This window comes from Natrix helvetica (assembly GCF_964273705.1).
Source record: "Natrix helvetica genome assembly, chromosome: 1".
Taxonomy (NCBI): Eukaryota; Metazoa; Chordata; class Lepidosauria; order Squamata; family Natricidae; genus Natrix; species Natrix helvetica.
The window spans coordinates 268,438,167-268,463,091 of NC_138548.1; the positions used below are offsets into that span (position 1 = coordinate 268,438,167).

The following is a 24,925-nucleotide window of genomic DNA, read 5'->3' on the forward strand; positions in this document are numbered from 1 at the left end:
TAAAGTCAGTTCCCCAACTATTTCACCTGAATTCATGGGTTTTGTTTAAGCAGCAGGAAGAGACTCTAGCTGTAGTCCTACATGCCTTTGCACAACTTTATCTGGTACACTAGTTGCAATCCTTTTTGAGATAGCAGCAGGGCTGTCTTAACACATGGGCCTCATGGGCATTTGCCCATGGGACCCACGAGCATAGGGGCCCCATACTAATCTGTGTATGTTAACCCTTCAATGCACCTTGTATCATATAAATACAGCAACATATTTATTACATTTTACTGCATTTTAAAAATAATATGCAAATACATGTTTAATTTTATCAACCATTTATATTTTTATTCCTGTGAGTAGTTGTAGGAGCCCCAATACACTGCTTTGCCTGTGGCCCATAATATTGTTAAGACCACCCTGAGTAGCAGGTCTCATTGAGAGTTACTCATGCAACCATCAACACCCCAAGGTTGGATATATGTAATATGATGTACTTGAAAGATGATATAGAACAAGGGTCCCCAAACCCTGGGCCATCGCTCATGGTGGGATGCAGCCCATTCAGAACTGGGCCACATAAGCAGTGGGCAAATGCATGAGCTTGCACAGCTCCTCTTGCATGAGTGACATATGCCCTTCACTTATGCAAATGGAGCTGTCAGCATTCCAAATATCATCCAAAATTAAATCAGAGTCCAAGGCAGAACTTTCCTCAAACTTCCAATTTATTAAGAGAGACATGTTGGCACATCTGTGGAAAACCCAAATCTGAAAGCTTCCTGGGTTTTCCACTCAGTTGAAAGTTCATGATCTTGCCCCCACACCCACAAGTCCATCACATGGTCCAATCTTCCACTGCCATGCTGGCAGTTCCATCCATCCAGTCAGGCAGAGAGGTGCAGAGACAAAAGATGACCTTGTGCTTCTAGAAAGGCTTTTTTTATTTTGACAACACATTCTATTCCTTACTATTCCCCCTCCCAATTCCCCACTAATGAAACAGCGTAGTAAAGTAAGAGAGAGTGTGGCAGGCCAAAGAGTATAAAAGGAACTGGCTGCAGGCCTGACAGGAGCAACGTATCCAAGCACACAAACCTGCTACTTCACTGACCCATCCCTTTTCCTCCCCTACTCCCACTGCTGGGCCACACAGCCAGAAAGGTCGAAGACTGCTGATCCAAACTTTTGGGCCCAAACCTTTGGCTTGTCTGGGCTGCAATGAGTGAAGAAGAATTGTCCAGAGAAAACCTACATATTCATTGTTTCCTACAGGACCATCTTTATATATATACACACATTCTTCCTGACTTGAGCAAGAAGTTCAGAAGGGAATGCTATGGCTTCTTTACCCTTGCAGGCAGAGGGAAATTTGCAAGCAGACTTTTTAATGGTAATCCCATCTCGTTGGAAGAATTTGCCAACTAATATTTGGATGTCTGTAGTCAATAAGCAAATATAACAACAGTTCTGTTTATAAATCCATTGAAAAGTGTACAATAATGAAATTGATAGGAAACTGACAAGAAGGCTTTTTGGATATACCAAAATGTTATTATTCCATTGTCCTCACTAATAAATAATTTGTTCCTGACATTCTTTTGTTATTTCATGGCAGTGCATTTTCGTTTAAATGCTTTGCTAAAATCAATCGGAACTGAACTTTTCCAACTATACATACAAGACTTATTGGAATATGTGAGCACTTAGTAAATATGTACGACCTTTAAACTAATATTTTGATTCCTGCTGATCAGATGGGGTCCTTCCTTCCTTCCTTCCTTCCTTCCTTCCTTCCTTCCTTCCTTCCTTCCTTCCTTCCTTCAATTATCACTTTGGACTTAGGACATTGTAATATACAAAACAAAAATACCTATACACAAAATCCAATTATTAAGTATGGTTAATGCATGTACCTCTAAGGAAAAAGAAAAGCTATAATATAAGGGCTGCCACACTAAGTGTCGCACCTCAGGAAGTTGTGGACTTTTCTTTACTGGAAGGGATGGAGTGGGGGTTTAAACACAGACTGGGTAGTTATTTGTTGGAGATACTTGTTAGAGATATTTGTTGGAGTTGTGGATTTCTACCCTGGTCAGAAATTTGGAGTAGTTAATCTCAAAAGTCCATTCCAAATCTTATATTCTATAATACTTTTTAAAAAAGTATTCTTAAATTAATTTACTGGACCAAATTCTGTTCCATTAAGTAAAGTTTTTAATTTAACATACGTACATCCTTTTAAACAATAGTAATATTTATGAAATAATACAACAAACAATTGAAAAAAAATCCCATCTGCACTGTTCCATATAATTACTTCCTAATGGATTTGAAAAAAGAAAATCTCCAACTTTTCAATCCAAACTGCATAATACAAATTTCTGTTGGATTTAGGATTCTAGGCTTTATTAGCTTATAATAAAGCTTTAGATGCACTAAAAATAATTTGTAGTCCATCAATCATTCTATAGTAGAAAAAACTCTATAGTGAAAGCAAGAACTTTTGTCAACAGTTTGATTTGTCCAAGATAAGTTTCTTTGGGCATAGAGCGCAGAGTCTAGAATGGATGATTTTACTGAGTAAGGTCTGACTCCTTCCCAGAGCTGATATTCCTGCAAAGGTTATGCCTCTGCTGGAAACTGTGGCTGAAAAGTCATATCTTGCCCTGAGCTTTTTTCTTCACACTATAACTGTTGAATGAATCAACACATATTAGCAGAAAAACAGTACAGCAAGCTCCGTAGCAGAGCACCTCAAATTAGATCTATTGGGTTGAACTGCTATCAAAGGCAGGATTCAGGATATCATATGTCAAACTAGCGGCCTATAGGCTGGATGCACCAAACACAGGCCACACCCACCTAACAAAGGCAAAAAAAGTCATGATACATCATGATATGTCACATGACGCGATCGAGTTTGACACCCGTGATATAGCGCAAAGATTGTCACTAAAATAACAGCTACAGCATCTTGATGGAACATCACTCTTTACAATTTGAAAACATTGGCCTCTTTCTTTCTTCTGGAAGTTAAACTGTGGACCAAGATGTTAAAAGAAAGAAAAGAAAAAATGTCATTTGGTTTCACTATAGAAGAGTCTAGAGTGGACGATTTGGTTTCACTATAGAACGGAATAATTAAGGAAAAGTATTTGGATTTTCTAGTTTTCATTCATGTGCAATTGCTTATGCATATGAAGGGACAGACTACCAATCTTAAGTAGCATCTCATCTAAAATTCCTTTTTGGAATTTCGGAATAAGCGTGATAAGCACATAAAATTATGCTACTAACAAATATTGGTTACAAATATAGAGAACTATAGATAATTGTATATTTACATGAAACACACACACACACACATACACACACACACACACAGAGAGACACTACAATTGAGGTTCTGCTTTGCTAGATGATTTTTACTTTAAAAAATTATAGAACAGTACTATATAGTTACCAACCTGTTTTATTACTGCTAAGAGACAAAAGCCTTCAATTTTGCATCCATGCTGCCCATGCTAGAACCTTAAATACATTCACACATCCAAGGCTCCTACAATATCTTTAAATGTACCACTTCAAATTCCCAATGGACCACTTCAAATTCCATGTTTGACAGAATCGGCTTCACTGTTTTTTCATATTAAACTATTCCTTTATATGCAAAGGCATATTCTGTTTCTAGCAAACAAGCCAAAGAAAAGACTAATTTATGTTAAAATCACCACCAAAATAATTTTGGTTATCCTGCTATGCCTATCATGGGAGCTATTAGCATCTTAATTTGATTTGTGCCATGATTAAATTCCAGCTTCCAAAATTTACAAAAGCAATTGAAACTTTATTATCACCAAGACTGTCTTATTGATCTGCTGCCAAATGGTTTGGAGTTATATACTTGTCCTTATTTCTATATCCCTAGAGTGTCTTTTTTTCCTGAGTCAGAATGCTTAACTTTGTGAGACAATTTAGCAATTGTATATAATCATAAAATCTCGCTTACACCACCGACTGAATTGCCATAATAGCAAGAAAGATTTGAAAGGACTCTATTGTATGCTTCTCATTTGAGGCCCTTAAAGGATCTTCCAAACCCTTATTTAAAATAATGTACATAGTCTTGTCTGAGATGAATATACTCAAAAGATCTGGTCCTTCTTAGTTTCTATAATGGAAAACAGGCAGACTCTTTTTGTGGTCTTTGAAACCACATTCAAAGAGTTGACAAGGATTCCTGCTGTGCTGAGTACAGAAACATTTAGGATTTTACTGGTTGCCCTAAAACAAGATGAACATTATTTGATAAAAAAAAAGAAGAGGGAAAAATATCCAAAGTCCTATAAAATCAAAGACCTCTCACATCTTGGTCTTTTCCATTTGGTATCATCCTATACACTAGTATACCCAATAGGCGGTCCCAATACAATAATAGAAATAAAGGTTGTCCATCAAAAAAATGAAATTAACTATGATGGCTTAGAACTGAATTTCTTAATTTTTTCAAAATGTTTAACCATATTCCTTTTTAATGAAGAATACCTATGATGCTCACTTTAAAAAAAAAACTGGATGGGATATTGAAATCAATAGAAATAGACTTTGACTTATGACCATAATAGGGACCAGAATGTCTGCTGTTAAGCAAGGTAGTTAGGTGAGTTACCCCTATTTTTCAGAGTATAAGATGCTCCAAAATCTAAGATACATCTAGCTTTTGGGGAGAAAAACAAGAAAAAAAATCTGCCTCTGCCTCCCAGCAATTTGCCTCCTTGAAGCAAACATCCTGTTTCACTTTCAATTTCAGCACAGCCTGATTAACACAAGCAACTCATTATCAATTGGATCAGCCTTCCAACAATCAGCTGTTTCAGGCTGAAGGGATTGCCGTAGCCTATTGCTGCCTCCGTGTGCTCCATTTTCCACCCATTCCGGGTGGCGGAGATCAGAATGGGTAAAAAATGGGGTCTGCAGAGGCCAAAAATGGGATGCTGTGGCTGAAAATGTGGCGTACGGAGGCAGCAATAGGCAATAGCAATCCCTTTAGCCGAAAAAGCTAATGGTTGGAGGGCGATCCAACCGATAATCAGCTGCTTGTGCTAAACAGGTTGTGCTGAAGCTGAAACTGATTCAGGCTGTTTGCTGCAAGGAGGAAAATTGCTGGGTGGCAGAAGCCAAAGGGTGGGGGCTGGTGGGTAGGCGGGGCTACATTCGATGTATAAGATGCACCCAAATTTTCACCCTCTTTTGGGGGAGGGGAAGTGTGTCTTATACTCTGAAAAATATGTATGTCTGGTTTTATGACTTTTTTTCCACAGATGCTAAGAGAATCATTGCAGTTACATGAATTACACACTTGTGAAGCAAATCCCATTTCCCCCATTGACTTTGCTTGTTGGAAGCTGGCTGGAAAGACTGAAAATAGTGATCAGGCTGCAACTGTCATATGTACATGTTGGTTGCCAAACACCCAAAGTTTGGTCATATAACCATGGGGATGTTGTGACAGTTGTAAGGACTACAAGGTATGGTCACAAATCACTTTTTTCAATGCTTCAAAAGGTCACTAAACAATTTTTTGTAACTTGGTTGTATGTTTGGCCATGGTTTTTAAATTCTCTTACTCGATTTGTGATTTATGAGCTTGCATATAGCATCATATTTCATCAATGCCTGGAAGAAGATAGTGTAATATTCTCCCTGTTTCAAAAGCTTGGTTTTTATTGTGCTGAGTGCTGAAAAGAAGAAATGCTCACAAAGATTGTGCAGCCAGTATGTTCTTCAGTGATGTTTCGTTTAACAGATCCTTCTCTATGAATTTTCTTCCAAATCTTTTAATGATTATTTTTTTCTTTGATCATTAAAATGTCATATAAGAGGAAATAAATGCCCATTGATATGGTATTTATTTATTGGGTAAATGGTTTGAATGAATCCCAACTATTCTTCTCTTGGAACTTGGGATCAATTTATGGAATACTTTCACATTATTTGAGAAGCACTGGCTGGTTGTAAGACATAATTTAAGAGAGTCTGCCTTAGGATGGGTAATTTTAATGTTAATTAAAACATTACTATGCAGCTAACACTAATTTTCATGCCTGCAAGAAATCATGAAGTGGCACTTCACAGCGGTTCAAAGGAGAGCAGAAAAGTCATTATATAAACTGTGAATTAAAATGGGGGTGATTTTTATGTAATTATATTGGCTTATACATTTCTTCCTTCTTGACTAATCCATCTGTTTTCTGTCTCTGATTTTATATTATCAGCTTCTTAGAGGAATACATTGCTGTGGATATGTATGCACATGTATGTGCATGAAAAAGTGGGGATTGCAACATTTTGATTAGTAATCTAATCAAAACACTCTGACTTTTGAACTGACCTCACATCTCCTCTTCCTTATAGTTGGTCTGCTAGGACAGAGGAAGATAATATGCTCCTCTTGTTCTTAGACTCAGTCACAAAAGAGGTTGAACTATCTTTTCTATCACCATCATAATCCATTCCAAGTTGCAAGAAATGATGTAGGTAGAGCAACAAGAAAAAATTTGCTTATGGAAAACATTACACCCTTAGTTGTACAGGAAGTCCTTGAATTATGATCACAACTGAGCCTAAAGGTTATGTTGCTAAGTGAGACATTAAGTAATTTTGTCCCATTTTACAACCTTCCTTGCCACAGTTGTTAAGTGAATCACTGAAGTTGTTAAGTTAGTGACATGGTTGTTAAGTGTGGGTGGCTTTTACATTGACTTTGCTAGTCAGAAGGTTGCAAAAGGTGATCAAATGACTCTGGGATATCGCTGTTGTAACTTTGAACAGTCAGTAAATGTACTCTTGTAAGTCAAGGACTATCTATAATTCTGGTTTCTCAATATTTAAAATGTTTTATATTTCCTGCATCCCTGTTTGTTTGTATTTTGGTTCTTTTCTGGAACTCTGGACACGTAACTGAAATATATTATGGCAAAACAGTTATGCAGAATAATATATTTATTATGGTAGGATAGGAAATAAACAAATTGAAATGAAATAAATGTGTATAGCAAAATTAGTTCTCAAACTGTCCTTTGTTCTTTAAGGATAAAATATCTATTTTAGGTTTCCAAGTGTTAAACTTTAATAGCATTGTTCTAGAGTGACACTATAATTGACACTTTAAATACCAGGGCAATAATTGTATTATCATTCACAATACTTTGTTTCCCATCTAATTTATTCTAGAGCAAGCAGAAAACAGCCAGATAGAATCACTCCTGATTTTGAGACAGTTGACTTTCTACATCCTACTTTTCTATCAAAGTAGCCCAAATGCCCATTTTTTTAGGCTTAACAGGTACCCTACTTCAGCCAACATGGTTTGTTTACATCATAGTTGTCCAAGGAACACATGCATAGAAAGTGAAATTTAAGTTTAATGGCCATAACTAAAGCTGATTTGGGATGCAATGGGTAAAAGTGATCCTTTAGTCCTATTAGCACAATGATATCATTGAAGATATTATATACTCTTTAATTGAGTGGGTATAATGGACACTCCCTGTTGATGCATTAACAGAAGTTCCACCTTAAACAGAATAAGCTTGTATGTGCAACACAAAGCGCTACCTTCTGTCACCATCATTATTTCCACGAATAATTTTTGGCTGCATAAGTATTGTATATGTTTTCCACATCCCAAGAAACAGGATGAGCACCAGAAACATGAGTCATTGTCAAAGATTACTGCTGATATTGGCCATAATAGGAGTAAAATGCTTTCCAAATGACTACAGTAAATATATTATCAATAAATCAGTCTATTATAAAGTCTGGTGTACTTACTCATGATGTACACTTAGCTGTAAGATTGCAATGTATTCCTTTGCTGTGTATTAAGCCTTGGGTTGGTTAATAAGATTTACTGAGTAAATCCATGGTTGGCTGGATTTGCACCACATGCCAAGCCAACATCAAATAAACCTTAGTATGGGAGAAATCATTTTTTCCAATTTTAAGTGTCACAAGAATAGATTAGAATGAACCAAGTATGGATAAATCCACACAAGGTCTATGACAACTCGCCATGGCCAACTTGCTGTGCCAATTCACCATGGCTAACTTTTCACAGTCAACTTGCCACAGCCAATTTGCTGTGGGACAAGTGTTACACTGATACCAAAGAAATTGTGGAATGGAATCATCAAAGAAAGGATGCAATGTGAATGACAAAAATTAAAATATTTATTTATTTATTTTAAATGATTAAATTGAATTGTTAAATTGTCCTGCAGTGAATTGGCCATAGTGAGTTTACTCATGGCAAATTAGCCATGGAGCATTAGCTGTGGTGACTTGTCCCATTCCAATTCACACAACCATATATAAACATCAGTACAATGCTTTTCCTTCAATTTGAGGCAGAGTTTCTGTTTCGCAGAATAATATGCTCAGGGAAGCTTGTACAACTAATCTAAAAACAATGTTTTGGTGTAAACAATCAGTAACATTACATTTAACATGGTACAATCTTTGATAGTGTGAAAGACATTCCAACTTGCCTACACTTAATGCTTCCTGTTTTACAAAGCAAAATTGCTTGCCAAGTTTCAGCAATCAAGGATTTTAGAATAAATATCTCTTAGGCACAACATTTACTGCCAACAAAGCATTTTCTGTGAAGTTCATGATTAAACAGAGCAGTCAAAGACTTAGAACCAATTAGTATATTACAACAGATTCTTGTAGAAAATTATCTTTTATGTCCACTAAAGTGCATTAGACACCACTTGTGTTAAAGTGTTTTCTTTAACAGAGAGAGTCTGGGTGGATCTAAGGAGATAGCAGTAGGAATCTGAAGCTTAGAATCATAATACCAACATATTTACTTTTTAAGAACCTGTTCTAGAATGGATATTGTAACATTTGGAGAATGATTCTTTAAAGCAACTGATAAAAGAAGAAGAGAAGTTCACTGTCATATGTGATAAGAGAGCAATTTCTTGCCCCGAAGTGGCCTGTTTAAAATCAATGCTTAAAAGCTCAAGAAGACATAGTCCATAGCCTGCTTTCATGCAGGGTGATCAGGAGCAAACGTTAGAAATCACCCATTGTATCTACCTTTCTTTCCCTTTCAAAGTTACAACAACCAACTTTCTCTTTTAAGATTAAGATTTTTTAAAAAATCTATAAGAGAAGAGAAGCAACAGGTTTCTCACCAATGTTGATAAGAAACAGCGACAGAAGCCGTTTGAGTTAAAACCAATTCTTTATGGAAAAAGAATAGTCAGATATTTTGGGCTTGAGGACATTAGCATAATCCTCATGCTTATTTTTTTATAAACTTCTATTTTTCAGAAGATCATGAAGAATGAGGGTTGGGGATTAAGTCCAGACAGAGATGAGGAAGTTTTAAATGTGTCTCCAGTTAAAGGAATTGTATTTGTGGTCTTTCATTTCTTTCAGTAGAAGAAAAATAGAACATTATGATGGATTTTACCCCTTGCCTAATATGTCTAAGATTTAATGCCAGTCAGTAATCAAAATAAAGAGATTTGACTGGTCTAAACTCCACAGAATCCCATGCTCTCTCAGAACAATAAGATCAGCAGTAGTCGCCAAAACATATTACAGTACAGGATGCTATTATGTTCTCTCAAGCAAGATTTGATTTGCATGATATTTGGGAAGTCCCACATATTAATATCTTTCTGCACAAATCTTTTCTTTTAGCTAACCTTCAATATGATAGCTACTTACTATACTACAATAATGTCATCTTTATGCCACAAAGAAGAAGCAATGGATGAAAATTGATCTACTAATCTACCTGAAGGTAGGACAAGAAGCAATGGATGAAAACTAGTCAAGGAGAGACACAACCTACAACTAAGGAGAAATTTCCTGACGGTTAGAACAATTAATCAGTGGAATGATTTTCCCCAGAAGATCTGTGTGCTCCAACACTGGAAGTTTTTAAGAAGAGATTGAATAAACCTGTTGTTTAAGGTACAAGGTTTCCTGCCTGAGCAGGAGGATTAGAAGACCTTCAATGGTCCCCTCCAATTCTGTTATTCTATTCATCCCTTTTAATGGGAGCTAAAATCACCATTAATGTGGAACAATTCTTTTTCATCATCTGAAAATTTTGAAATAATCTTGTATATGAGTTGCAGTTGCACAATGGTTAGAATGCAGTACTGTAGGCTACTTCTACTGCTGGCTGGCTGCCTGCAATTTGGCAGTTTGAATTTAATCAGGCTCAAGGTTGACTCAACTTTCCATCTTTCCAAGGTTGGTAAAATGAGGACCCAGATTGTTGGGTAATATGCTGTCTCTGTAAACTGCTTAGAGAGGGCTGTAAAGCACTGTGAAGGAGTATATAAGTCTAAGTGCTATTGCTATTGCTGTATGACATCAGTATATTCTGTGGGTAAATGCCCAAGAATTTAGCAATCCTTTGGCAGCTGAGATTAATATTATGATCACAGACTAGTTTTTATTGCTACCATAAGAAAAGGAATTTAATTATAATAAATTATTTTTGTTTCAGTGTTGCATATTTAATGTGCATATATCTTCTATAAACTCTGCTGAATTTGCAGCATATGAACAAAATACATTCACACATAGATTAGTCTTCTTACTACTGAATAATTCTCTTCTTAATTGTTTTAGAATTGAAGTACAATATGAATTCCTCTTGTAATTTAGTTTTCTCCATTACCAGATTCTAGTATCCATAATTCAGTAGCAGATTTCCTACTAAAATACTTGATAAATTGTACATTTTGAATTTCAGAAAGTATGCTCAATAAATTAATTTGTACGATAATTTTTGCAATGTTAATCTTAGCTTTCAGTAATAATGCGTTACTGCACAAATTGTTCCACCATGTATTTGCATGAATCCATTTGCCGTAGGTAAAATTTAAAGCTAATGTATCTTAAAGCCAATGTTCAGACTTTTGCTTTGTTCATTCCCATTCTTTGTTATAAATCATTTCCCCTAATTAGATCTAATTAAGTATTTCACAAAATCTCCTTATCTCAGCCTTTTTTTTCATTTTATTGTAGTAATACTTTGTTCTATCTTTAGGCATTACACTTTACACTTTACACAATATTTTAATTCATCCAGTAACAATGAGGTTAATTGGTTCTCGGGGTATAGAAAGAAATAAGGTAAGAGCTAATGTGTTCATCGTTTTGGTCTTAAATAACTGGCATTTATGTTTCCATAGTTACTTTTCTTCATAGAGATGTTTCATAGACGTAGGTCGATGACAAAGAGACTGCATAAATCTTACAGATTGCATTAATGTTGCAAGCATTTAATGACACACATTTGATAACTTGAAATTATTTTGGTATTTGTTTGGTACCATATTGTTCACCAACCCAAATGCATGGACCAATTTTCTTTCTGCAGAAAACCAACATGCTTCGCTCATACAACAAAAACAAATAGACTGGAGGACCAAAACAATTCACGTGTATGCATACATCCAGGATTAATTACCAATTAATACCCATTACTGGAGATAACTGCTCTTCTCTCCTACATAATCTCGTATACTCTACGTATAAGGTCAAACATTTTCCGGTTTCTGATCAATTTGACTGAATGTATGGAAACAAAGGCACTGTAGTTTGATTCATCTATCACTGCTTAAGGAAGCAGTTATCTATCTCAAGAAGTCATTGTTGGATTCATTTTCAAGCTTTCCTTTCTAAGGAAGCTTTCTAAGAAGATAGCTGGCCTGCAATTTCAGATGAATCTGGAAGAAACATATTATGAACATCTCTTTAACATGTGTTTCAGACCTGGGTACACTACTGAGATAGTATTGAATGTTGATAATCCATGCTGGGACAAGGAAGAAGGCATATCCCTGGCTTTTCTTACTTTCTTAGCAACTTTTGGTACCATTAATGATGGTGTCTTTTTGGACAGGCTTAAATAGTTGGGAGTAGGAGGTATAGTGTTGTGCTGGCTCTCCTTGTTCCTTATGCTCAATTCCCTCCCCATTCCTATTTAACTTGTAGATCAAAGGAGTCAAATTTGTGACCTGTGAACTGGATGCATCATGTGATGGCCACACCTACCCCCATTTTAGTAAAAGGGAGAAAAGTTGCTATACGTCTCATGCTGATGCATCATTGCGGGTTTGACACCCCTGTTCTACATGAAACCGCTGGATGAGATCATTCTCAAATGCTGTGGTGTCAATAGTATGAGTGCACCTTAACATCCTCCTGTAACACTGCTTACACATGAGCTGTGCAGCTTGCCAATGGGCTTCCAGGTGCCTATTCTTGATGATTGGCTGTCTACTGAAGTTTTAGAGTATAATTAATTCATCACAGATACTGTATCTATAAATATTTTCATCTTGACAATTAAAATAGTTTAGCTCTATTATCCTTTCAAACCTTAAGAGTATTCTGCAGAAAGTTATCGAAAGTTGCAGGCCTGATCAGTATAAAATCTGTCAGAAAGAGACAGTTACAGAAAACACTTTTAAGTACTGCTGAGTTTCAGAATCGGATCTCCTTTTTTAACAGAAGCAGCTAACACTGATCAATATTAAATCAGAAACTTGAACATTGTGTAAAGGCAATGCTCAGGTTTAATAGAACAAGTCAGTAATGATCAGATAGATTGCTTTTTGATTGCACAAGGACAGATTATTTAAACAGAAGTCACAGAAGAATAAATATATAAAAACAAAGTAGAAGATAAACAACTCCTAATAAAACATGTCAAAAGATGATTTAAAAAATGATAATGCATTCTTCCCATTTATTTCATTTATTGTCCCAGCTGCTAAATAGTGTCTAAATATTTACACAATACTTTGAATATTAAGAACTGAAGATTATTAATATATCTGTTTAAGTTATGCCACCTGTTTCTAATTGGCCTTTTAATGTGAATTCCTTTTGTAAAACCCATATTCCAAATCTCTGAATTGCTGTGCAATATGCTATGTATAAGGAACCATTCCTGCTTGAACTTACTTAAGCTTGTATTATGAATATATACTGACAGCTTCATCATTGTTGCATTTGCTCCAATTTTGGTCTTCCAATCTTGTCTTGTTAGCAACAATAGAGAAAAGACTTGATGGCTATTTGCCAACCTCATTTGTTATTACACATCTTACTTGCTCAACAAAACAACAAATTAAAACTGGGATATTTAGACCCAAAAAGAATTCTTGACAAAAAACACTGACTAAAGAAGAATATTTAGATAGCAGGAGATGTTTACGACATGTTAATTTCTTTGATACCTATTATGGTAAGAAGAAAAGTTTAGATCAGTAAGGGCTGTATCTACATTAGAAAATACATCAATGATTTGGTCAAGGGAACAATTTGGTCAAGCTAGCAGGAATAGCCAACACTACAGAAGATAGGCTTAAAATACAAAAGGATCTTGACAGACTTGAACACTGGGCACTATCTAACAAAATGAAAAAAATAAGGTTCTACATTTAGGCAAGAAAAACAAAATGCACAGGTACAGTATATATAGTATTTTGCGAATTAGTAGTAACTGTGAAAGGGATCTTGGAGTCCTAGTGGACAATAACTTAAATATGACTCAGCAATGTGCTGCAGCTGCCAAAAAAGCCAACACAGTTGTAGGCTGCATAAAGAGAGGGATAAAATCAAAATCACGTGAAGTGTTAATACCACTTTATAATGCCTTGGTAAAAGGCCACACTTGGAATACTGCATCCAGTTCTGGTCACCATGATGTAAAAAAGATGTGACTTTACAAAGAGTGCAAAGAGCAACAAAGATGGTTAGGCGAAAACAAATAAAGAATGGTTGCAGGAACTGGGTATGTCTAGTCTGATGAAAAGAAGGACCAGGGGTGACATGATAGCATTGTTCCAATATCTCAGGGGTTGCCACAAAGAAGAGGGAGTCAAGCTATTCTCAAAAGCACCTGAGGGTAGGACAAGAAGCAATGGGCGGAAACTAATCAAGGAGAGAAGCAACTTAGAACTGAGGAGAATTTTCCTAACAGTTAGAACAATTAATCAGTGGAACAACTTGGCTCCAGAGGTTGTAAATGCTCCAACACTGAAAGTTTTTAAAGAAGAGATTAGATAAACATTTGTCTGAAGTGGTGTAGGATGTCTTGCTTAAGCAGGGGGTTGGACTCAAAGACTTCCAAGGTGTCTTCCAAGTCTGTTATTCTATTCTACAGTACAGGTAGTCCTCGATTTATGACTACAATTGAGCCCAACATTTATGTTGTTAAGTGAGAAATTTGTTAAGTAAGTTTTGCACCATTTTATTGACTTTTCTTTCCACATTTGTTAAGTAAACCACTGCAGTTGTTAAATTAGTAACACAGTTGCTAAATGAATCTGGCTACCCCACTGACTTCCCTTGTCAGAAAGTTGCAAAAGGTGATCATATGACCCTAGGACACTGCAACTGTCATAAATATGAACCAGTTGCCATGTATCTGAATGTAAATAACATGACCATGGGGATGCTGCAATGGTAACTTTTCCCAAAGACTTTGTAACTTTGAAGGGTCACTAAATGAACTGTTGTAAGTTGAGGACCACCTGCATTAAATGGATTTTACATCCTACTGGTTTCCTTATGAATGGTCCACACTACCCAAAGAACCACAGTAGGGCAACCTTAAAGAACAATATATTTATTACTAAGTTTTGTGAATAACAATCTACAATCTTCCAAAATGTATGCAATAATTTATTGGTTTTTAAGATGCTTCAAGAGTCTTTCTATATTTACTCCAAAACATCAGTAGGGTTACTTAACTAGAAACTACTACAATGAAAGAAATGACACAATATTTTCTACTCCAACTGATGAGGATTCTACATACAATACAATACAATACAATAGTAGAGTTGGAAGGGACCTTGGAGGTCTTCTAGTCCAACCCCCTGCCTAGGCAGGAAACCCTATACCGTTTCAGGCAAATGGCTATCCAACATCTTCTTAAAGACTTCCAGTGTTGGGGCATTCACAACTTCTGGAGGCAAGCTGTTCCACTGATTAATTGTTCTAACTGTCAGGAAATTTCTCCTCAGTTCTAAGTTGCTTCTCTCCTTGATTAGTTTCCACCCATTGCTTCTTGTTCTACCCTCAGGTGCCTTGGAAAATAGTTTGACTCCCTCTTCTTTGTGGCAACCCCTGAGAAATTGGAACACTGCTATCATGTCTCCCCTAGTCCTTCTTTCTATTAAACTAGACATACCCAGTTCCTGCAACCGTTCTTCATATGTTTTAGTCTCCAGTCCCCTAATCATCTTTGTTGCTCTTCTCTGCACTCTTTCTAGAGTCTCCACATCTTTTTTACATCGTGGCGACCAGAACTGAATGCAGTATTCCAAGTGTGGCCTCACCAAGGCATTATAAAGCGGCATCAACACTTCACGTGATCTTGATTCTGTCCCTCTGTTGATGCAGCCTAGAAGCGTGTTGGCTTTTTTGGCAGCTGCTGCACACTGCTGGCTCATATTGTCCACTAGGACTCCAAGATCCCTCTCACAGTTACTACTACTGAGCAAAGTATACTCTCAGAGTCATACTGCACCTTCCCTCCTTGATTGCCTTTTTAGAACTTCAGTTGCTAGAATTGAACCTGGTACTGTTTGCATGTAAAATCTGCATTTTCCCCACAACAACTCTGTGTAGTAGATTGGCTGAGTGTGTGTGACAGTCACGCAGCTGGTTTTCATGAATAAGGCACGACTTGAACTCATTGTCTTCTGCTTTCTAGCCTGGTGCCTTAACTATTAGACTAAAGTGGTTCTCTCGTGTTCTTTCACTTTACCATTTCATTTCATAGAACTAAAAGAGCCAGTAGATTTGCTAATCGTGATTTTTCAGGCCCTGAAGCCTCACTTGAAAATTTCTATCCTACTTTCTCAATGTTAAGTTAATATTGTTTTTTTAGCTTCTCCATTTCTACTTCAGAGTATATTAAAACTTTGGGCTTTATCAAATTACAATCCTGGAAATAACACTTCCCAATCTAAACTTAAAGAAAAACAAATTATATTTTGAAATATACTTTATGTCATGATAGTGCTCACATTTACTTTCAATGTAATGAGCATTTCTATCCATTGAAAGTTTTTATTTGTTCTGTCTAGTCTCTGTATTCAAAATAACTTTTTAGTTTTCAATAGTTTTTTTTTCTGTGTTTGCAGCACAGATTATGTGTATTGTTATTTACTAGGGTAAACAGACAGAAGAATAGATTTGGCCCATTGCTTTATTGAAAAGAATTATCTCACATGTTTGCACATACACATACATAAAAATGAAATAGATTACCCCATGGACACTGTAGTTCCTACAGACTGTCTCCTGCGATTTTCTTCTTGCTGCTGTTCTTTCCATGGATCAGAACATATGTATTTGTCTGATAAACTCACTGTAGCAGCCTTGCAGTTTGTTTAAACAAATGAAAACATCCTTGGAGTATTTCCCCTGAAGTTTAATGGAGTATTCAGTCCCACTTCAGGATTCCACATTATTTAGGAAGATAATCCGGTTAGCCCAAGACCCTTATACATTTAAATGCTGTTTTTTCAGTACATACGGCAGTACCATTCAAAGAGCTATGACAATGATACTGTTTATAGCTCTGAAAATGGCGCTGCCATCTGCACCACGATTCACCAGGAAGACAGAGCTCAAGCAGATGGACAATCCTTTAGTCTGCTGCTCTAGCACATTAAAGGTTTAGCTACTGATATAAACACACTAGTCTCCCCTTAACCAGTCTGGAAACAAAAACAAAAACAAACAAGCACAGCATTGCGTGGATTGCAGGAACCGACATATTTCTGACTCCACGAGGAAGTTAAGGGTCCAAATTTCAGCGAGTGGAGAAATTTCCATTCTGGCTGTCACATTGCAGAATCACAAGGCTGAATAAATTCTTATCTATTTCCACTGGTATTTGCTTGTGTGAGGCTTCTGATGGAGAAACAGTTCTCTTCAAGTACACTTCAATGGAAAAGATATATTCACTTGTCTACTGTTCTCTTGGGAGGCATGCTCCACTTCTTTATCATTTCAATGCTTCAGTAAATACAAGATATTCCTTTTGCATAAGAATGTGTGATTCTAACCTGTTCCCACTTGTCCACTTTACAGAAATCATCAGGAGTTTATTTTTATTTACTTATGATAAGAGCAAACAAGATACTAAACAGATCAGACCCAGAAAAGCTATCAGAGAAGACAAAATACTCTCTCACGACCCCTGACTTTGTCCCTGAACACCAGAACCAGAATCTCATTTGGTCAGTTGACTCTCAATTCATATTTAGTCAGGAGGCAAGGAGACAGGAATATGCAGTTGTATGGGAGGTATCTGATGCAGAATGATCTACTCGGGAATTGGTTGGTGCATTCAGTAACCTGGTTTGGGATAAACAGTAAGAAATGCTGTGAAAATTGGGAGAGTCTTTTATGAATGCTGTATGTTGCTGACACCTCTTTGGAAATCTCAACTTTTGTTTGGAACTAGAAGCATATATTAAGTTGCTGTTGAGCCTTGGTTGCTGGTAAGGCTTCCATGTAATTTGAATTAGGACTGGATTAAAACTATGGTCTTAATCTAAGAAGATGCTTTTTTCCCCTGCTAACCAACAACTTTGAACAATTTGCTACCAGGATCCAGCTTCATAAACAAGGGTGCAAGGGTAAATATTAGAACTGTTTATAGGTCACAAGGTTCTTTTTTTTTTTTGTATTCAGAAAATGTCCCAGTTCATGACCACAACTGATTTGAACATTTTGAAATTCAACTTGTATCAGAATATCTGTATTTTCCATTTTCTATCTATAGACTTCAATACTAGATGTATGTCAGGTCCTAGTCCAGAGATGAGACAGCATATTCCATCAAGATCAATTTATTTATTTGATTAGTCCTAATGGACAGAATATTGCTGAACTAAAGCTATAACTTTCTAACTTACTAGATATATCCTGAAAGATTCTAGAGTATAGTTACACTGAACTTCTTCCTCTTCCCCTTCCAGCTTATGACCGAACAGTTTCTTGATTTAGGTCTCCTTCTGAGAAAGCTGTGTATTGCCAAAATCCCCATCCCCCTGCTCCTGCAGGTACACATTCCATCACAATGGGCACTCATTCCAAGATAAAGAACCTCAAAGAGATTTCTGGGTTACACTTAATAATATGAAGTGGTGCTAGTTCTGACTTATTTACTATATTTTTTACTGAGATCAAAGCTTAGCTTAGCAGGTAACATTGTAACAACCACAGCACACTTGATTCAAATTTTGTCTGTATGTTTAGAATGTACACTACAAGTAGAAAATAGCCATTACTAAAGAGTGTTCAAGAGCACACACTGTAAAGGGAAGTTTAAGAAATTATCACTGCTGTAAAAAGGTAGCCAAGAAGTTGTGCAGTCAGTAAAGTAAATGTCATTTTTTTAAAAAAAAAAATCTGCTATGGTTACCAAAAATACTAATGATTAAACCAAACTCAGGAAGCTAATTTAATTATTGTATTTCTGATCTTTTTTTTTAAAAAAAATAATTGTCTTAACTTTCAAGTTCAATCACCTACTAAAAGCTGTTATTTAGATTTAGTTATTTCTTTTAGAATAGAATGAGCTGAGATTTTGGAGGTCTTCTAATCCAGCCCCCTGTTCAAGCAGGAGAAACCTATACCATTTTAGATAAGATAATTTGTTAATCCTTATCTATGGATTAATTCAGAACAGCATGAATTGTGGGTCAAAAATACTATGCTGTCTAAATTGTCAGTTTATTCATGATATCCATTTTGATTCTCTCAAATTCTGTATTCGACATAATGTTCTGCTCATATACTTGGAATTACTGAAGTATGAACATCTTGAATTCCCTTATAGTACTAAGTGTTTTACATTGAGTAGTAGTTTCCGATTATGCATAAATTTTATTCTAGCCTTCTACAGCCTGAAGCCTTAATGATGCAGGGGGAGAAGAAGGAACAGAATTCCATGACTGCATGATCAATTCCATGCCTACTACAGACCAACAGGATTGTCCTTACAGAGATTCTATTGAGTGGGGAAAGTGGAAATTATTCTAACAAAAATCTCATTGTGTTTATCAGACATTTTTTCTTCACCTCAATTTAATTAAAAACTCAAGCTGCTTTAAAAGACAGAGTGTAAATTGAATAAATACATAATAATTTCTTGATAAAGACCTCAGGTTAACAAGACAGACTTTTCAAATAGACCAGTGTATTCTGGTTTTCATCAATTTAATTCTCATTATCAAAAAAGTCCCAAGTAATATTTATTGCAATTATTTATAAATTACCTACTCTAAGCAGTTTGGAACTTGCATTCAATAAAACATCCATTAACTCAATATAATGCCAATAAAGTATGTATGACTCAGGATAGTAAATCCTCAACTTTTGGGAATGGCAAATCCAAGAAGGCAAAATTAGTTTCTGGCTTCCTGACATCTTGGCTTTTCAAACTAAAACTCCTACTCAGTCCCAGGAATTCAAAGGAAGTGCTGTTGATCCCTCAAGGATAAGCCAGTATCTCAGAAGTATTTTCATATGGACAAGTATTCACTGGTAAATTCCTCTGATTTTCACCCCTCTAAAGAAGGAAATAATTAGAGATACAATTCTAAATGAAAAGCTAATGATAATGACTTTCTAAAAGATATCTCTTAGCCAGATTTATTTGCTGCCAGCTATTTCAGAAGTGAGCTGGAGTAATTTGTACTTATCTGTATCCAAATCTCTCTCCATGGTCCTGAATATCAAATTCTAAGTATCTATAACAGCTATCCAGATTCCTTGTTCTGAATGTCTTGGGTTTCTGTGGTTAGCTGACTGTTAAATTGTTATATGTGCCCCCAGGTTCGGCTAATGGTCACTTACTCACAGCCCTGGAAAATAGCCACACAGAATAATAATAATAATAATAAATTTGAATTTATTAGCCGCTCCCTTTCCAGGCAGGACTCGGGGCGGCGGAATGTCATGAAGATTCTCAATCATCCAAGTCATGGTTGTCTCAAAGCTGCTTTCCATATACAGTAAATGCTCTTTCTCACATGCACACAATCATTCACACTTACCCACATTCTTGTCAACACAGCTGGCAGGCACTAGCCAGATGGATGGAAGCTGCCAAGTCTATATTCTAAGATAAGTCCAAGAGTAGGCAGATTTTAGGACCTCTTTTATTCCCCGAAGTCCTTGCATTGCTATTTTTAAGTCTGGTAGCTATTGATGGAACATGAGGATGGTTTTTCCATGTGATCATGCCCAATTTATTTTGGCTGATTAAGGTGACATTTTTCCTTTAACAATTTTTTCCTTCTTAATTACTTCTCCTAAGGGAACTTGTTTTGGCTTTTGTTCAACCTACTTATGTGGTTGCTACATCTTTCAATATTCAGCCTAATCTCACAACACTATTTCCTTTCATTGAACCATCACTGACTAGGGACTGGTATGATGGAAGTAAATATCAAACAGCACAACTTTGTGCTGAATGGATTCTCATTAATGCAACATAATTTTCCTGTATTTCCTACTCCTAAGGGCCAACATTCTCAAACTGTCCAGAAAAGATTTGTGATGTGCAGTAAGAGAAGAATTAAATTGTCTGATAGATGTAAACTATGCTTCAGGAGGAAACTATGGATGGAGAGCCTCATAGTGCAGTAACACTATGCTAAATGTTTCTTAATACATTCTTAAGATTCCTATTATATCTTTCCAATAAATTCTGCTGATGCATTCAGCTGTGGAATATCAACAAAATATCACATACAACTAAACACTGTAATACATGTAGAAATTTTCTGCTTTATAAATTAAAACTTAAACTTATTCTCTCCATATTTCTTTATCAACTAACAAAGTTTTCACAAGGATTCTATCCTTTGGCTCATAACAATAATGTATTAAAATCATTCTATATGTTTATCAGCCTTGAATGAGCTTGATGATCCCTCACTTATGTACTTGGCAGTTTCCCACAATCACAACTCCCTTTCTACCCCTCCCTATCCATGTTTCCTTTGCAGACTGTCAGCATTAATCATTTGATCCTAATTAGTACTGCTAATCCCTATTAAGATGAATCACTCTGTTCTTAAATTACCTTAGCAACATGAATGTATTTCTGCTGGAGTCTAATCAGCAGTCTGCCTTTGAAGTCTAAAAAATATGATATGGTATTCTTAACATTAAGAATTTGTTAATGGAAATTGTAGAATGTGTTTTTGATTCAAATCCATCATCCCACAAAGATGATTTAACATGGAAATAATGTGGTAGACAGACCACCAACATCTGTTCAGAGAAGCAATTGGAATTTATTCTAGTTCTCTAGATTTCTTTTTAATGTGAATAAAGGGATTCTGCCTATAAAGCAGGAATTTTGTAGAAGTTCTCCAAGAATTTCCCTGGAAAAAGAGATTTACTTGCCCCACATTTTTGTAATGAAACCATGCATGATCAAGATGAAAAACACTCCAAGGGCCCACCAAAAAGTATAATCTCACAGGGTCTTACTGTCCTAGATACACTCCAAGATTAACATATCTAAGTTATTAACTGAGTCAAGCATCACTCTACAAAATTAACTCCTCTAGCTCTAGGGTTAAAGAGAGAAATGTTTCTGGATTTACAACAGGTAAGAGCTACATTGTTCCTAAATACATAATCCTTTGTATCAATCCTGGTGTCAAAATTGTTGACTACTATGACCAGAGTTTTGGGCATATGTTCTATTAAAGATTTGCCTACATGTTTAGCATTCTTCTTTCCTTGTTTTTGTACTTGTTGAAGAAAATATATATTAATAGCTATAGTATGACAAAATCTGATTTGAAGACTTATAGCATAGTAATGAATTTCAAGTCCACCACGAATGAAACTCAAGTATGTATACAGCTCCACTTAGCCACTTCCCCTCCTATATCTAGTGAGTTTCAGAGATGATATAGTATAGTTGTCAAGTTCTCTGTCCTCCACAACCCGTGTCATCCATAAAGAAATAATGTTACATTTGGGAATCTAATCCATGAAAGATCTAACCCCACATTTAGAAATACCTATCAATATTCTAGGGAAAAAGTACCCAATTCCTAAAAATGTGAATTAACAGGCCCTCTTAGAAAACTTTTTGAGGAGCGCTCCTTAGATATGATTTCCAGACTTGGCATTATCTGTTTCACCATTACTGCAATCTTCTGAAATTCCAGAGTTTTGGTTAACAGAGGAATAATCTCCATAGGGCTTAGTTCATGTTTTCCTCCCGATTGTGGCTAAAATTCTGGTCAGTAAGGTACTCTTACATGTCTTTTTATCTTTATCTTTTATCAGTACTCAAAATCTCTTTTTACTGCTGCTTCTTTGGGGATGAGCATACTCTTGCTCCTCTTATTGCTGATATGTTTTAGCACATGACAGAGAGGAGTTTTGATTGATTCATTAAAAAGCGGGGAAGAAGTGGTTAGTTGCTTGATTACTTTGCATTTCTTTTATCTTTCTGCAGCAAATTATCATACAGAACTTCGTTTTCTTAAGGTTTTTTTTTGAATAACAAATAATCAGATTCAGTAAAGACCCAAAAGCAATGAAAACCTGAACAGTTGGTTGGAGGTTTTTTTGTTTTATGTTTTGCATCTCCTTTCAATGGAAGGGTGACATTATTTTACAAGAACAAAAAAATTCCCCAGCACCACCACCAAAAAGAAAAGTAATTGTAAATTACAAATGCCTTCAACTATTTCAGAAACTAATATTTTACGATTCTCTTTTAATCATCTACTTTCTTTAGGCCCTACAGTATATATACACTAGATTTTTAAATTTCCCTGTATTTTCATATCATTCTATCCTATATGTCTAGAGTTTTGCCAAACTCTGAATTTTTTGTCTTAAAACTTATGCATAGAGCATACTCGATTCAGTAGCTCAATCTGTCTTTATTTATTTATTTCAATTTTCATTTTCTATTTCTGTTCTTCACTTTTATACCTTGAATCAATCCAATGACAACACTGACCATTTGATAACAGATACACAGAAGGAAAAATGGTTCTAAATTGTATTCTGTTTTATTCTTTTAGCCTGCTTTCCATTATAAAAGTCCCAAAATGTATAATAAATGCTATCATCTCTAATAAATCCATGCTTAATTAACTGCTATGTGAAGTTATACTTCATTCCATAATATTCCAGATTGTGCCATTTAACAGCTCCATGTTCCAGTTTTTTGAGTAATAAACAACATTTCTAAAGAAGTCATGATTTTTTAATCAAATTCTTCACCAACTGTTTTAGTTTCTCTGTCTCAGCAATTTGTTTACATTATTTCTCTTTTTAGCTTGTTTCTCTTAATTAAGTGTCATTCATTTCAAATGCAAAAAAATAGAGTAGAAGTGGTGAAGGTGAGACTTCTCTTTTTAAAACACTTCTACCACCCCATATTTTTATTTTGTAGTCATTATAATATCAAGATACTCCTAGAAGTCAAACATGATATCCCAAAATACTATGTGGAGAAAACTAATTCTATAATAGGAAACACTATATATGAACAATATCATTTAATTAACTGCTCCATTATCCACTGCAGTAAGATTGACATTTTTCAGCTATCTCTTTTTTAAATTAAGGGCTCTTGTATAAGTTATATTTCAGAGATTTTCTCAAGTGCAAAAGACCATATAAAACAAGTTTCAGTAAAAATGGACAACTTGAGAGGCAGATAACTGGATGGGATTTATATTACAAATAGCACTTAGTTGCATCTCTATACAAAATTCCTACTTTCCTTGTGGGTAATTCCAGGACTGGTAAATAAACAAACAAATAAATTCATCAATCTGTCCAGCCAGATTCTACTGTGCAAACAACTGAACAAACAAAATGATTAAAAAATATATAAAAACCTCCTTCCTTCCTTCCTTCCTTCCTTCCTTCCTTCCTTCCTTCCTTCCTTCCTTCCTTCCTTCCTTCCTTCCTTCCTTCCTTCCTTCTGAGGTGATAAAACTTTTTATCACCTCAGAAGAAAGATTGGTGCCTCTACTGCATCACAATAATTTATCCTTATTGCTCTACTTACTCAGGCCCAGTAGTATCAATAAAAGCAATTGCCACTTGTCTTGTTCTTTGGATTTGCTAGAAATAGACACATCTTATAATTTGCAATAAATTCTACATAATTTCCTGTCTTGCTTTGTCAAGGAGAACCATGGAAAGACTGGCACAGTGGGACATATGACAAAACACATTTACTGAAGGCCCAGCATTTGCCAAGTGGCCAACCAGGCTGCATTGGAAAGCCAAAAGCAGGCTATGCAGGCAAGAATATCTTCTCATTTATGTCCCCCAGCAACCTATTTTTCTGCTAGGATGTCCTATAAATTCATCAAGATCAGCAGCCATGATTAAAATTAAGTTTCAAGAATCTAATATCTTTTTAAAGCCAACTACTCTGGTGATGCATATTGTACGATTTCCTTTCCTGGAGAATTACTTTAACTTCTTCATTATTTGGACTGAATTTTTGGGGGAGGATGGTGTCTTTTTTTCAGCACAACAAGCCCCATTTTGATTTACAGACCTGTATAGTATATCATTAGGAAAGTATTACATAGCAGTTTCAATTTTTGTTCTTTGCCTAATAATCCCATGGCAGAATTTATCTTTTTTCACAGAGGATGAACTTGGGTTGGACACTTTCCTTGAATTATCCAAAACCACGATCCTTTTTTTCTGGCTAATCACTGTTAACTCGGGAATTTATTTTTATATTTAGCTGTCATTATACAAAATTACATTGTTTCATTGGTTATTTTGATGCCATTTTCCTAGTCTGATACTCTAGTTGCTGCTATTATATTTTCCTAGCATT

At 35.8% G+C, this 24,925-nt stretch overlaps 1 protein-coding gene across 5 annotated transcripts in view; it reads right to left on the minus strand.

Moving 5' to 3' along the window:
• HTR4 (5-hydroxytryptamine receptor 4) overlaps positions 1 to 24,925 on the minus strand; it is a 249,538-nt gene that overhangs the window by 54,211 nt on the left and 170,402 nt on the right. The gene's annotated exons all lie outside the window — the stretch shown is intronic.